The sequence below is a fragment of the Pecten maximus genome, chromosome 3 (genome assembly GCF_902652985.1).
Source record: "Pecten maximus chromosome 3, xPecMax1.1, whole genome shotgun sequence".
NCBI lineage: Eukaryota > Metazoa > Mollusca > Bivalvia > Pectinida > Pectinidae > Pecten > Pecten maximus.
Window position 1 is genome coordinate 15,007,835 of NC_047017.1, and position 14,637 is coordinate 15,022,471.

The 14,637-nt window shown below is 35.4% G+C and overlaps 1 protein-coding gene across 2 annotated transcripts in view; it reads left to right on the forward strand.

The window, feature by feature from the left end:
• The window catches only part of LOC117323321 (delta-like protein D), a 99,268-nt gene that overhangs the window by 47,194 nt on the left and 37,437 nt on the right, over positions 1-14,637 (forward strand). Inside the window, exons 1-2 of one of the 2 annotated variants that reach the window (XM_033878463.1) lie at positions 485-512; positions 11,475-11,532. The gene's annotated coding sequence lies outside the window, so the exon portion shown is untranslated. Of the gene's footprint in view, positions 1-484; positions 513-11,474; positions 11,533-14,637 lie in introns of those variants that run through there. The other variant, XM_033878461.1, reaches the window with a different exon arrangement.

The window sequence follows — 14,637 nt, forward strand, 5'->3', positions numbered from 1 at the left end:
TTAATGACGGAAGAATAGACAGTTATAACCAATACAGACGGAAAGGAGAAAGCGAGACAAGATGGATAGACAGAAGATGGGATAGACATACAGGAAATTAAGATATATTGAACGAAGTTATCTAAATATAGTGAGAAACACAGATAGAGGGATAAATACAGATAGATAGATGGAGGAATAGACTGAGTGACAGCAGGAGATATAGGTGTACTAGTGTGTGTGGTCACAGGGTAATGTTACAGAGGCTGGCAGAGACATACAGGTGGTTTCCACCTGTCAGGTAGAAAACCTACTACAGGTAGCCTTAGAATATACATTCGCTTCACCTGAAACGGGACCTCACTGTTTGCAAAAGTATTGGAAAATTCCAGAAACTACATTTGTGTGTTCAGTTGGGATTCTCCTGAATTGTGACGTGGTACAGGAGTCTTAGTCTCAGTCTTGGACCAAGTCCAGTAAGCCAGGAACTCGGTAGCTAGGATAATGTACTGGGGAGTCCTGAAAACCCCAAGGTATGTATCAAAGTAGAGACAGTGTGCTGGTGTACCGTGCTGGTGTAGGTACAGCGGTGTCTCTAGTCAGTAGCTTTTGTATTGGCGACATAAGTTTGTAAGATAGACCAGCAGGTTCTCAATATGGCATGCATGATAAATAGCTGGAGTATTTGACTTTCTGATTTCTCCAATAAGCCATTCTGTTGGAGGAAACAGTTGGAAGCCCATAATTGACCTGACAAATACTTGGTACAGAAACATATAGAACTCGTGTGTTTGTCTTCTGATCAATACAGAGTACACAAGCACGCCAGAATGATTGTAAAAAAGAACATGGAACAAACATTTCACTTTGTAATTGCTTTATGTCAAAATGAATACCGATCTCGGAATTGTTATAGAAACAGCCATTAAGCAGATCCTGTCCAGAGGGAATATGTTTTATGATATTCATGAACACGGTTGGAAATTAATGTGGTCTGTGAGACTCAGTCTGCCAGTAAAGAAGGTTTCTTAAAACAATATATTTCTTGAGAGAGTATTGAAACACAGGTGGTGGTCCTTCAATACAGGTGGTCTCTTTACACAGGTAGTACCTGAAGACAGGTATTCATTTCTATTTTTAGGTGTCTGAAGACAGTTAGCTTCTTAAAATAGGTAAACCCCAACCCCTAAAGGCGTGTCATGTCTTGAAATTAGGCGCCTGTCCCCTGAAGGAAGGAAATTTCTTGTATTATAGGTTTCCCCAACCCTAACTATGGCAGATTGTTTCTTAAAATAAATGGCACATTAAGACAGGTTCGTTTTGAAGTTAAGTGACTTCATAAAACTACAGGGAATTAAATCAACGTGTGAAATGTGTCCTAGGTATGCGGACCATCAGTAGAGGTTTCTGACCCAGCATAACCACCTGATATAACCTACCAATATATCCCTGAGCTCTGAAACCCCCCAGATCAGCAGACATAACTCCCAGCTATAAATATCCCTCCAGAAATTCTCCCCTGATTGCCGTAATATGTGTATATAGGAGATTGTCCTGTTGAATGAAGTGTCTATATGTACCGAGATCTGACACAAATACCACATCATTAGCCTCACTGCACTTTTATCTTCAGTATGCATTACCTACTATTGAATGGAAGCTCACACATTTTCTTGTGTTTCTGCTCGTCAGAACTCTTCCTGGTTCGACTTGCTGCTCCCTAAACTATGCAGTTTCCTGTTTATGATGACCTTGTTATTCCCGACCTATTGACTTTACAGTTCTTAACCTTTGACCTTTTGGATCCTAACCTTTCAACTTTTGAATCCTTACTTTTGACTTGTATTATCTGTAAAAGTTATTATGTTCACAGACTTCTATCTTTTTATTGCTTTTTTTTTTTAGAATGAAAATATGTCTTGAAAATAAATCTTATAAAGAAAGATATGGCTATTTTCATAACAACTGCAAAAAATACATCTTGCTTCTTCAAAATTTGATAGAACAGTGAAAATGTGGCATCATATTTGGTAACCTTTGACCTTGTAATTACATCGTTACAGGTATGTGTGAGCCCCCTGGGCTTACTATGGGATAAGTATGGTACAGAAACACAAACTGCAAAATTGAAATAAAGTTGTGTAGTTCTTTTGAAAGCAATCACAAAAGTTTTAAATAAAAAAAAATGAAAATTTTTGATAAATATTTTTAAGCTAACAATACTTTCAAGCTGTGACTTTGTCATCATGCCAGTATGGCTTTGTGTTTAGTCCCCCAGACTTTCTCTAAGGAATATGGAACATAATGTCACCCTCGGAATGATTATTTAACCAGCTTGTGTAATATGGTGATATACCGCTAGGCTCTGTTTTCTCCTGTGACTGCATGCCTTCTGGCTTTGAAATGGATTCTTGATATATTTGTTTGTATCATAAAACTCCAGTATTTACAGATGTCTGTGAAAATGCCATTAGACTTGAATCGAAGCCAAAAATATTTTAAAAAGAATATCTAACAGAACATGCAAGAGATTAATTCTGAGTGTCGTTAATTCTATCACCATTCCTCCATAACTTATTTACTAGAATGTCAGCCCTCCAAAGAATGATAGCTTAAGTGTCGGAAAGTTAGATTTGTCGCAATTATCAAAGTGGAAGTTTTTCTTCCTGGCGATATCTGGCGTAGCAGTGTTCCTGTCTGACAATCCCAGTTGCAGTCCCATAACACAGACGCCATTTTCTTTATTAAAAACAATGGAATTTTATAACATAAACATAAAAAGACAACTTTTTTTTTTTCGCTTTTTGCGTGAGATACATACTGATGTGTATGTATGGCGTATCTATCTGATCTACGATAGTTATGAAGTATGATGGGAAGGAGGGGAGATCAGATATTGACGCATTTTACGGGGAGTTTGACATTTACACTGATAAATTATGTCAGATTCTGACAATCATAGCCAGTCGTAGCTGTATCCTACACTAATCTGCCTGTAACACACAAACTTGCCTCCCCAATCACTGTAAAAGCTGATTGTACAATCATCAGCATTGATATCACACCAATAAGCCAATCTGAGGAGCTGAATTTGCCAGCCAATCAGATAGTCTGAAACATCAAATAAAGAGGCAGTTACTGTTGTCATGTGTTGCATTAAAGTCATGCCAGTTACTTATTTCTGCGTTTTACATAATCTGAATGTTATACATACCAACAACTTTATGTAGGTACACACTATAAATAATGGCCAGTTTGTTTATGAATTAGGAAGAAATGAGAGGTTTTGTCTAGTTCTGTGATAAATGGGCAGATTTTGTTATTTACTAGAACAACAGGACGTGTTCATTCTCATACACTTGGACAAGATGACAGATTTTATCTTGCTCTTGGACAAAAAGACAAGTTTTGTCATATATTGGAACACCACACAGCTTTTTGTCATGTACTAGAACACCACACAGGAGTTGTCATGAACTAGAACACCAAACATGTCATGTACTAGAACCACCAAATAGGAGTTGTCATGTACTAGAACACAATATAGGAGTTGTCATGTACTGGAACACCACACAGCTCATGTCATGTACTAGAACTCCACACATGTCATGTCATGTACTAGGACACCACACAGAAGTTGTCATGTACTATAACACAATATAGGAGTTGTCATGTACTAGAACACCACACAGGACATGGCATGTACTAGAACACCACACAGGAGTTGTCATGAACTAGAACACCAAACATGTCATGTACTAGAACACCACACAGGTCATGTCATGTACTAGGACACCACACAGAAGTTGTCATGTACTATAACACAATATAGGAGTTGTCATGTACTAGAACACCACACAGGACATGTCATGTACTAGAACACCACACAAGAGTTGTCTTGTACTATAACACCACACAGCTCATGTCATGTACTAGAACACCACACAAGAGTTGTCATGTACTATAACACAATATAGGAGTTGTCATGTACTAGAACACCACACAGGACATGTCATGTACTAGAACACCACACAAGAGTTGTCATGTACTATAACACAGTATAGGAGTTGTCATGTACTAGAACACCACACAGGAGTTGTCATGTACTGGAACACCACACAGCTCATGTCATGTACTAGAACACAATATAGGACATGTCATGTACTAGAACACCACACAAGAGTTGTCATGTACTATAACACAATATAGGAGTTGTCATGTACTAGAACACCACACAGGTCATGTCATGTACTAGAACACCACACAAGAGTTGTCATGTACTATAACACAATATAGGAGTTGTCATGTACTAGAACACCACACAGGTCATGTCATGTACTAGAACACTACACAAGAACAGTCATGTACTATAACACCACAAAGGTCGTGTCATGTACTAGAACACCACACAGTAGTTGTCATGTACTAGAACACCACACAGAAGTTGTCATGTACTAGAACACCACACAGGAGTTGTCATGTACTGGAACACCACGCAGGTCATGCCATGTACTAGAACACCACACAAGAGTTGTCATGTAATAGAACACCACACAGGAGTTGTAATGTACTAGAACACCACACAGGAGTTTTCATGTACTGGAACACCACAAAGGTCATGTACTGGAACACCACACAGGAGTTGTCATGTACTAGAACACCAGACAGGTCATGTACTGGAACACCACACAGGAGTTGTCATGTACTGGAACACCACACAGTAGTTGTCATGTACTAGAACACCACACAATAGTTGCCATTTACTTAGACAACAGTACACACATTTTAGTACTGTATATCACATATTTTTGCTTTAGTACTTTTTTTTTCAAGCTTGATGTCATTTGTTTTAAATGTGTGTACATTAGTGTTCGACACTGAGAGGATGTTACCGCGTATTTTGGTATTGATAGTATAATTTACCAACATGTACAGCATAATTCTGTATTCGCTAAAGATTTGAAATGAGACAGACCACTTGAATTAACAGGAAAACAAACCTCTTTTAAAATTAAAATGATTTACTAAAACCTTGGACAGGATTACTGCTATATGCCATGGAGATTGAAGAAAGTACAGCAGTTTATGAAGAAACTTGTATCGCAGAAACAGATCCATTTGTGATACTGGGATGAAGTTGGGATACAAGGAATTAAGAGTTTGTCTGACATTGAACATTGCTGCGTTTGTTATCAATAGCAGTGTTTCTATTGCACATTCCCAAAGGTCTGTGAAACCTCATACTGAGGGAGAGGCCTGGCGGTATATACCTCTACCTAGCCAACACAAAGCCCACCCTTATAACTACGAGTTCTTTATTGGGGAAAGATGACAAGATAAGTGTCTTTTTGACTCCAGTAAATCTAATTCTAGAAACCAAGTGGATTCAAGCACCAAAAATAGACCCATGGATACAAACCCAAATTTTTCATTCTTTTATCAGAGAAATTTTTTTATTTTATTTTTTTATAAAAATTCTGCACCTCTGGTAACAATATTTTATACTTTCAATATGGATTCTAATACAGTTTTGAAAACTTCCTTTTGGATATGCTAAAATATTGAGAGAGAAAAAAAACGATATTATTGAAAAAGTCTGAAGTAAATATTGTTACACTTTTGTATGATAGTAATACATTGATTACTGACTACGGATTACTAGTTTAGCTTTCAGGATTTGATATGTTTGATGTAAATTTCACATATCTATCAATGGTTGAGCCATATTAAATTCGGGATGCTAAGGGATAAAATTATATTGACAAGATCCAGACATTGGATGGAGAATGTCTATGTTCGCCTGATTTCATGTTATGCCAGAATCTATATAATTACATGTAAAATTTGTTTTTACCAGAAAATTTTAGTAACCGATATAAAAAAATTTCTAAAAGTTTAAAAATTCCTATATCAGTTTTGATGTTTTTGTTGGAATCTCAAAATGATTTGAATTATTTTATTTTGAAGTGGTTTCTTCTGCAGAGAATAAAAAATTGTGCATATGTATATCTTTGGGAAAATTGCACCACAGCTCTGCAACCTTAGGTTTGGCAAAGAGTCATCAGGATAAACAGGATTTGACAGTGCATAATTGTGGATCCTCTACCACAGCTCTTACGTCCAATCAAATCAAAGTTTCTTTGTGAAATGCTGCATCGCTTTTCTTCTGCAGAGGCAAAAGTGGATTCTCAGTAGCGTTGCTATTAGATGTTGTATGCATTTAAGTGGCCCAATTAGGCCGAAGGTTGCATGACATCGAGGTACACTGAAATTAAGTTACCAACAGTGCCGTAGATTAGCCTGACTTCTGCTTCTGTCTCCGACGGAATGTCTGATGTACCCTCTCCCCCTCAAAACATCACACGAGATATACCATCACTGCAGCCAAAACACGACCCGAAAAACAATCGTAGGAGTTACATGCACCCTGGCCTTCGGAGACGGACAATTATTTGCCTCTTGAGGGTGGTGCAGACTCGTTTGTCTTCCCAGCATGTCGGACACACGTTGGTCTGCAGCCAGCCATCATTACACAGTACTTGGCCTTAGTTTGGCCAGACAAAGGGCAGACAACCCAGTCACGACTTATCTGCGATCGACACATCATATCATATACATAATCTGTAAGTAATTTTCAGAAAATGTCATATCTCGGAATTTTTTTTTATTTAAATGAACACAAAAAAGCTTTTTAACGTTATAATAAATGATAAGATTATGAGATGGAGGGTAGTTTTATTGGGAAGAAATTGTATTAGAGATTAGAAGTTATCTTGTTCTCCATTTTACAGTTGTAGAAATTTTCTCTGATCAGTAAACACTAAGATAACCTCTGATAGCTAAAGACCTATGTAATTAACATAATGGAAACTTACTGACTTGGTGACCTATAAAATATTATTCTGATTAAAGACACATTTTACCGTAATTACCTTATAACCTCTGCGATGGTAATCTTTACAGAAAAAAAATACTTTTTAAAAAATGTCAGGGAAATAGATGTACTGAATTTTAATCACCTTTTTATGGAGAGAAAAAATGAGGAAATAAACGTACGCATGTAATTTCTTTCAAAAATTTGTGGAAAAAAATACTGTCATATTGTATTTATTTACATGTAGAATGTATTTCGGGTCTTGTTCCAATATGATTACCATGTCTAGTCCACTTCAAAATTTTAGCCAGCTTTTAACGATCACATATGTTTTTTATATAGAGATTCCATCATGTTTGAGACTTTAAGTATATTGTATATATATGTATATCATGTGAATCTCAAGCAATCTCCATCCGAAGAATAAAAAATGAAAACTTATACAGGACATCTTGTTTCTTGAAAATGAAAGTAAATATTTTGACATTATTATAGTAAAAAAAATGTACAGACAATTTTTTTCTATGACCGTAATAGGGAATATCGATGTCAAGTCCTTATGTTTTGACAAATTTTAAGTGCTCATGTGGATTTTGAACAACTTACAGTGAAATATTATACTTACACATTTATTGCTTCCAAAATAAAAGCTATTAACCATTTGTAGTTGAAAAAGAGTCCAGTTTTGTGAGTATCTTGTAATATATATCTCTGATAAAAGAAAATTACACGTAGTTAACATGTTCATCCTCAAATAGGCCCCCACCCCTTACCCTCCTACCCCCACCCCCTCTCCAATTAGGGTGAAGCTAGGCTTAGTATTAAAGTTTGGGGAGGGCTCATTTGTGCACCACTTGATCTTGGCATTTCAAAATTGATGTTTCTGCAAAAATGACAAAAAAAGAGTGGAGGGCTAATTTGTGGTCAGAGGCTTATTTGTTTATAGGAGTGACATATTGGTAACTATGGTAACAGGAAGTCACATGATCATGGCAGATGGACATTGATTGCACACAAATGCCTGCACATCTTTTTAAATTTAAGTATTAGATCATGTCGCTTTCGGAAATTTAAATCATTCCATGTGAGATGTAATTAATCTGAATATTTTATGTGTACTGCATCAGGGGAAGTGTGAATGTGGGTTAGACAACACATTGGATAGATTAAGGCCCCTGTGTCTGCACTTGAAAACCCTAGGGATCTTGATTGGGATCAAAATTCCAACCTCCACCCATCCCAATTCTCAAAACACATGATTTTGTTTAAAAGCATAGGATATCTGAAAAATTTAGAAGAATTTTTTTTTTTTTTTTTTACCATTACTTTGATTCATTGTAAAAATAGGCTAATAATAGTATCATTTTAAACCATTGATTTTTGATTTTTTTAATATTGGTAGATAAATTAAAATATATTTCAAAGCTAAATCAACATTCAGGACCCTATAAGTAGAAGACGTCAGTGTCTAAAACGAGTGAAAGACATGTAATATTCCTTTTTATCAATTCGAATTTTAATATGTTTTTTAATATAAATACGAAAAAAAAAATCTATATTCACAATGCTAAATCAACAGTCAGAAGTCTATAAGTTCACATGATAAATATAACAGTTGGTTGAAAAACTCCAGGCATGTCGGAATGTTGATCTTTCCAATTAATTTCCATATATCAATACATTTCTACAGACTAGGGGACTCACTTGCTGTCATGGTCCATTTGAGCTCCAGTTATCATTTATAGATCCCTTTAATGGTTGAAGTGGTTCCGGAGCTTTCATGTTTGACTTTATAAAGAGGGGGTGTGGTTTGTTTGGCTATGTTTACAATCAGGGGCGGCAATTCTAGTGTGGGTGTCTCAGGCCATTGTACTAACTGTAACAATAACCACCAATGACCATGTTTTTCAGTTTTTAAAGAAACTTTCCCCTTCTGTTGTTGAGGTTCTAGAATCCCCATAACGTAAATGAGAGGTCGGTTTAAAATTTAATCCGGGGACCTCTGTCATTAAAAAAATTATACCCGAACCCGATTAATATCCAGAATTGTGATTCGAAGACGGGAAATAAATTGTGATGATGTCATCGGCCACCCTGTAAATGATAATATGTACCCGTTATCTCGGGATCAATTCACCTGATATCATTAATACACCTAACACACAAGACTTTCCCACGCTGTTTTGCTGAGGCTATTTTTATTCATGAGAAACTGCACACTATCAATAGGTCAAATGAAATAATCCACCAATTCACGCAACTCAGTTTTAACATAGATATTAGAGATATTTAGACTGGCCCAGTGTGCATATTTTCGTGATTAAACCTCGGCAAAGAGTTTTCATATCTAAACTTTACCTGTAATGTGTAATCGACTAGAGTGAAACTGAAAGCAGTCGTTTGTTACACCAGCAACATGGAAAATTCTAACAAGCACTGGTACAAAGATCCAATAGTACACCTTATAGATTTTTACCTGGAATTTACCTGGATGAATTAACTCCAATGTAAGTATATAAAGATCTACACTTATGGAAAGAATGCATAATGAAACTGATTTTTAAATATTTCTAAGTTTTTGGGTTTTTTTCAGTGAAAAATAAAATACTTTGATTATAAGTTCCATATGCTTTTCACTGTAAGATAACTTAAAATCTAAAAAAAAAAAATCAAAATTAAATTCAGAAATTATTGACAAACTCAATAATTATAATAATTATCTTTTTGCCATGTTTTCTTTTCAAGAAAATTTTGTCAATTTATCATCTTCTTGTTATGATTGAAGGCATTCATAGAAATCTTGTGGTTGATCTTTTGAAATGGGATGTCAGCTAATTGGCATGTGATAGCAGCGTGAGAAAGTTTTATGATACAGAGATGTACACTTTGTGGTCAATATATGAAGTGGTCATCATGATTAATGGACCAATCAGAAAACAGAATAGACCTGTTCGTAAGTAATGGTCCCTGACACTAACCGCATATATCTGCCTAATGGTGCGGTTAACAACTGTCTGTCCCTCTAACACCCACGGGGTAGCTAGGCACACCTGTATTTCCATAACGACCATCTTACAGGTGACAAACTTCCTACCCGAGAATCGACCCCACTGCCCACAGATAAAAGTAAAGGGTATATTTAGGGATTATGGTCATGACTGGGTACGAATTCCTCGCGTATCGTCGATTGTTAATTTATAAACAATACAGTCGAACCCCCTACTGGTGTAGTGTCGAGTCTGTCCCAAGTGGGATGTTTGTACCTGGGTATTTTCACAGGTAGATAACCAGTATCTTCCCTAATTATACACCTGACTCAGGTATATATATACGTATATATATAGATATATAACATTGTTAGGGAAACTCTATATGTCATTGACAGGTAAATATTGTTACAAATGTATAATTATGACATACAGGTATTTGGATCTGTAATGGAGATGCTGCCTTCTACATCTATGTCTGAACATGTTTTTTCAAACATAATTAACTTTATATGAGAAACTTTACACCTTTACTCAGTGGTTTAAGAGATTCATCAACAGGGTATGTATAGCTAAACACTAGAAACTGGTAACAAAGAAAATTAAAATCACTTATCATTGATGGGAAAATACATGTACCAAGATGGTATTGCTATTATACCATATATTTTTATGCTCCAGTCCGGATGACTTAGTTGGGGCATACTGATTCGTTAGTTGGGGCATACTGATTCGTCCGTCATTCCGTCTGTCAGGGCATACTGATCCGTCTGTCATTCCGTCTGTCAGGGCATACTGATCTGTCCGTCATTCCGTCTGTCCATCTGGCTGGCTCGCTGGCTGTGGCAACTATAGATAGAAATGTATAAAAGTTTTTTTTAGCAAGTTTTTTAGATCATTTGTGGGTGTCAAACTAAAGCCAGGGATAGGAGCATTCATTTTGCATCAACATAATTCTAGTTTCTATCAAATTCGAATAAAATTTTAATCTCTTGGAAGATAAAAACTATGAAATTTGTTATAAAAATTCATAATTTGAAAAGGAAATATTTCAATGGACAATTTCCTTCTCTAGTATAATTAGGTAGAAGTAGGTTTTGAATTTCATTGTAAGAAGTCTGGACAGATTATCTCACTGTTGATATTAACAAGTTACACTTTACCAGGTAACAAGGGAAATGTTTATGGTATTGTTCCAGAGTTTTATACCTGTAAAAATATTGCTGAGAAAGTCGTTAGTACATGTAGATAGGGAACCTGTATTCATTAAATACAGATAGAACAGACACATGTTTCCGCGTCATATTTAATTCAGAATGTCACAGAAAATAAAAAGATTTTTTAAAAATATATTGAATTATGAACATGAGCTTTTATGAAGTTGCTTTTCGACATTGGCATTCAGATATTAAACTGTCACAGTTCTGCCATATCTCTCATCACCAGCCCATGGAGTTTTGTTTTTAAATTTTCATGAATGTTCGTAGACCTTTAGAAATACCGTAGGATTTATATGAAACCCATTGTCAGTTGTGCATGCATTGTGATTAGAATTTAACAACCATTTTCTATGTTGTATGCCTACAACTACAACACCAGATTTTAAAAACTTGTTTAATTCCATATCATTACAGATATTCTTCGGACATGATATCTGTACATGGGAAACTCTCTTGGGAACGAAGTAAATAGGTAAGTTTTTATTTAATCATTTATTTTGTAGATAGCAGAGGTGAGGTAAAGTCACCTGTTTTCAATTTTCACTTTCCTGTGTTCCATGATATCTGTTACCATTTAATGAGGTGGATGCTTGATTTTACTACCCATAAATTTCTTTTATTAACCTAAATGGAAAATCAGATATGATACTGAGAAGAAACTTTCCTTCAACATGGGATTTTTTCAAAAGTAAATCTATATTTAGAAAACCATTTCTAATATGGCACCTTTGGGACATAAAATAGTTGGTCAGGTTAGACAGGATACCAGAATACAGAGAGAAACTTGTTTAATCTGACGATCTTTGGGACATAAAATAATCGGTCAGATAAGATAGGATGTCATAATACAGCAAGAAACTAAATGTTTAATCTGACAACCTTCGGGACTTAAAATAATTGGTCAGATTAGACAGGATACCAGAATACAGAGAGAAACTTGTTTAATCTGACGATCTTTGGGACATAAAATAATCGGTCAGATAAGATAGGATGTCATAATACAGCAAGAAACTAAATGTTTAATCTGACAACCTTCGGGACATAAAATAATTGGTCAGATTAGACAGGATACCAGAATACAGAGAGAAACTTGTTTAACTCATGACTTGTTGTAACATGTCTTATTGAAGGAAGTTAGTTTACATCAGAAATACGATTGAATGCTCAGGAGTCTGATGTAATGTAACAAAGTACTGTAATGTATACATCAATTGGGGAGTCTGAACAACTAAGTTAAACTTCTATCAAGCCAGATTTATCTTGAAACAGACATTTACAAAGTGGTGCCCTCTACTGGACAAATTAAAGAAAATAACTAAATTATCAAAATCTGTATGAGTATTGATAACAGATTGTTATAAGATGGGTAAAATAGTCTTCAAACTACAATCCTACAGACATAAGACAATGGCGGCCATCTTGTATAGACGACGGTACCGAACAAAACAATTAAAGCCAAAGTACGTCATGCTCTTGTTATGTCAGGGTCCGAGTCCGTCACTCAGAACTGATCAGACGGCCATCGTCAACAGGGCCATAGCATTGAAAAGCTGGTGAACAGCACGGAATCAGTATCTCCGTCTTCCATCTTCATTAAATAACGGGCCGCTTCAAGATCTTTCATGATCAGATGTGATTGGTGTTTAAATGGCGTAAATCCAGGACATTGTTCTTCTGTGCTTTAAGACAGAGATAAATTGAATTACATCATTTAATAAAGATTTTTTTAGAAGATTTGTGTACTTTGCCTGTAGTATATTAACCAGGTATGAGCCGGCCCTCCATTCATAAGGTGTAGACATTGAGGTGAAGCTTGACACTGATCCACGACCCATGACTGACGTGTCTGTCGTCAGGTATATGAGGACTTAACACCAACCTATCATCATTCAATTTTTTTTTTTTATTATTATTCATCAGGAAAATGTCCAATTGAAACTAAACTGCTAAAGCTGTGAAAATATCATATAGAGGGATTTTGTTACCGATACTTTTCCCTTCAATGACTTATTAAATACAAAAATTGGGAGAGGATGATAAATTTTGAAAAATTTAATGAAAATTTGTATAAATATTGTTTTCTTTGTTGCCATATGAAAGAAATTGTCATAATGAACTCTGTTTATCAGGTGATACGGCTCATCTCAGCAAAGCAAAAAAAAACTTGAAATAAATGTAATTCATAATCTTATACATCCTTTCTATGGACTTGGGCTAAGTTAAATACATGTTAGGACATTGATCATTGAAGAACAGCATACCACAGGAGGTTAGAAAATGTTAAGACTCTTCATATATTTCCTGGTTTTCTTTTACTTGCAGGTGTAATCTATTACATTTAATACAAAGTTAGCTTCCTTGTGGTAAAAATTACAAGGCAGGTTTATCATTATTAAGTACTTTTCAAACTGCGTCAGCTAAAGACAAAAACAGCAGCATCGTTGAAGTACATGGCTATTTCAATCAAACATTTCCTGGGAGAATTGAGAAAAATTTATACCGGATTGTTCAAGGTCAAGGTCAAGCATGTTGATCAAATCAATCAGATCAAGCTTTGGGAGGACCCAGATTTAATCTGGATAGAGATCGCTCTTCAAATTGTCCGTTTAAAACCGCTTTAAGATTAACTACAGTGATATGGAGTGATTTTACAATGATAATTGGACCTCTTTGTGGCTTCATTTTGAAGAATTTCGATATCTATGGGAGAGTAACGTAATACCTAGAGAATGATCCGAGACCATGAGAAAAGTTCGCTCATACAATAATAAAGTGTTATGGGAATTAAAAATTTTTACTTTTTTTGTGTGTGAACGCATTAATCCGGTATAATGTTTACAAAATTAAGTTCTCAAGAATGGAGAAAGTGTCACAAGTTCACACGGATAAATGGCATAATTTCTCAAACCGTTGACGTCACACACATCTATCAAAAATAGTGTTGAAAAGACAAGTTTATAAACGCACACAGAAAAGGACTAATTAACGATGCAGACATTCAATGAAAAAGAGCCGTTTATTTTTTCCTATGACTAAGAATTGTACCTATAGAACCGTTTACCTGTACAGGTAAATACCCATTGTGTCAGTGGACTGTCAGTCGGTGGTGTTCGATGGAGCGCATCTGGAGGGTAGATGAGACCAGGATGAAGTATTGTTCTGTTTCCCGTCCCACTACGCTATCATTCTATTGGGCATTTAAAGACGCTTGATTTTTTACACCATTAGTTAAGCAAATCAGTGGCTCTACCATGAGGTTTCAAAGCTTAATGATCGAGATATTAATATGAAACTTTTCCATAAAAGTTCTAAAAATTTACCTGAATGATTGGTTGTAATAACAAATTTTTGGCTTATTTGTTCATTTTTATGTGCAAGATTGTTAAACTAAAACAATTCAATTGTGTTTCATCTGTTAAGTTGTTTGAAGCTAATGTAAGGCCAATTTGAATAAATTTTAAAAAAATTAACCAAGATTCACGTGGCATCATGTCAGATTTTGACAAGGACTACAAAAAAAATTTATCATTCAAAAGTAATTATGTAAACTTCTAAAAAGATATGAAAACATTATGTT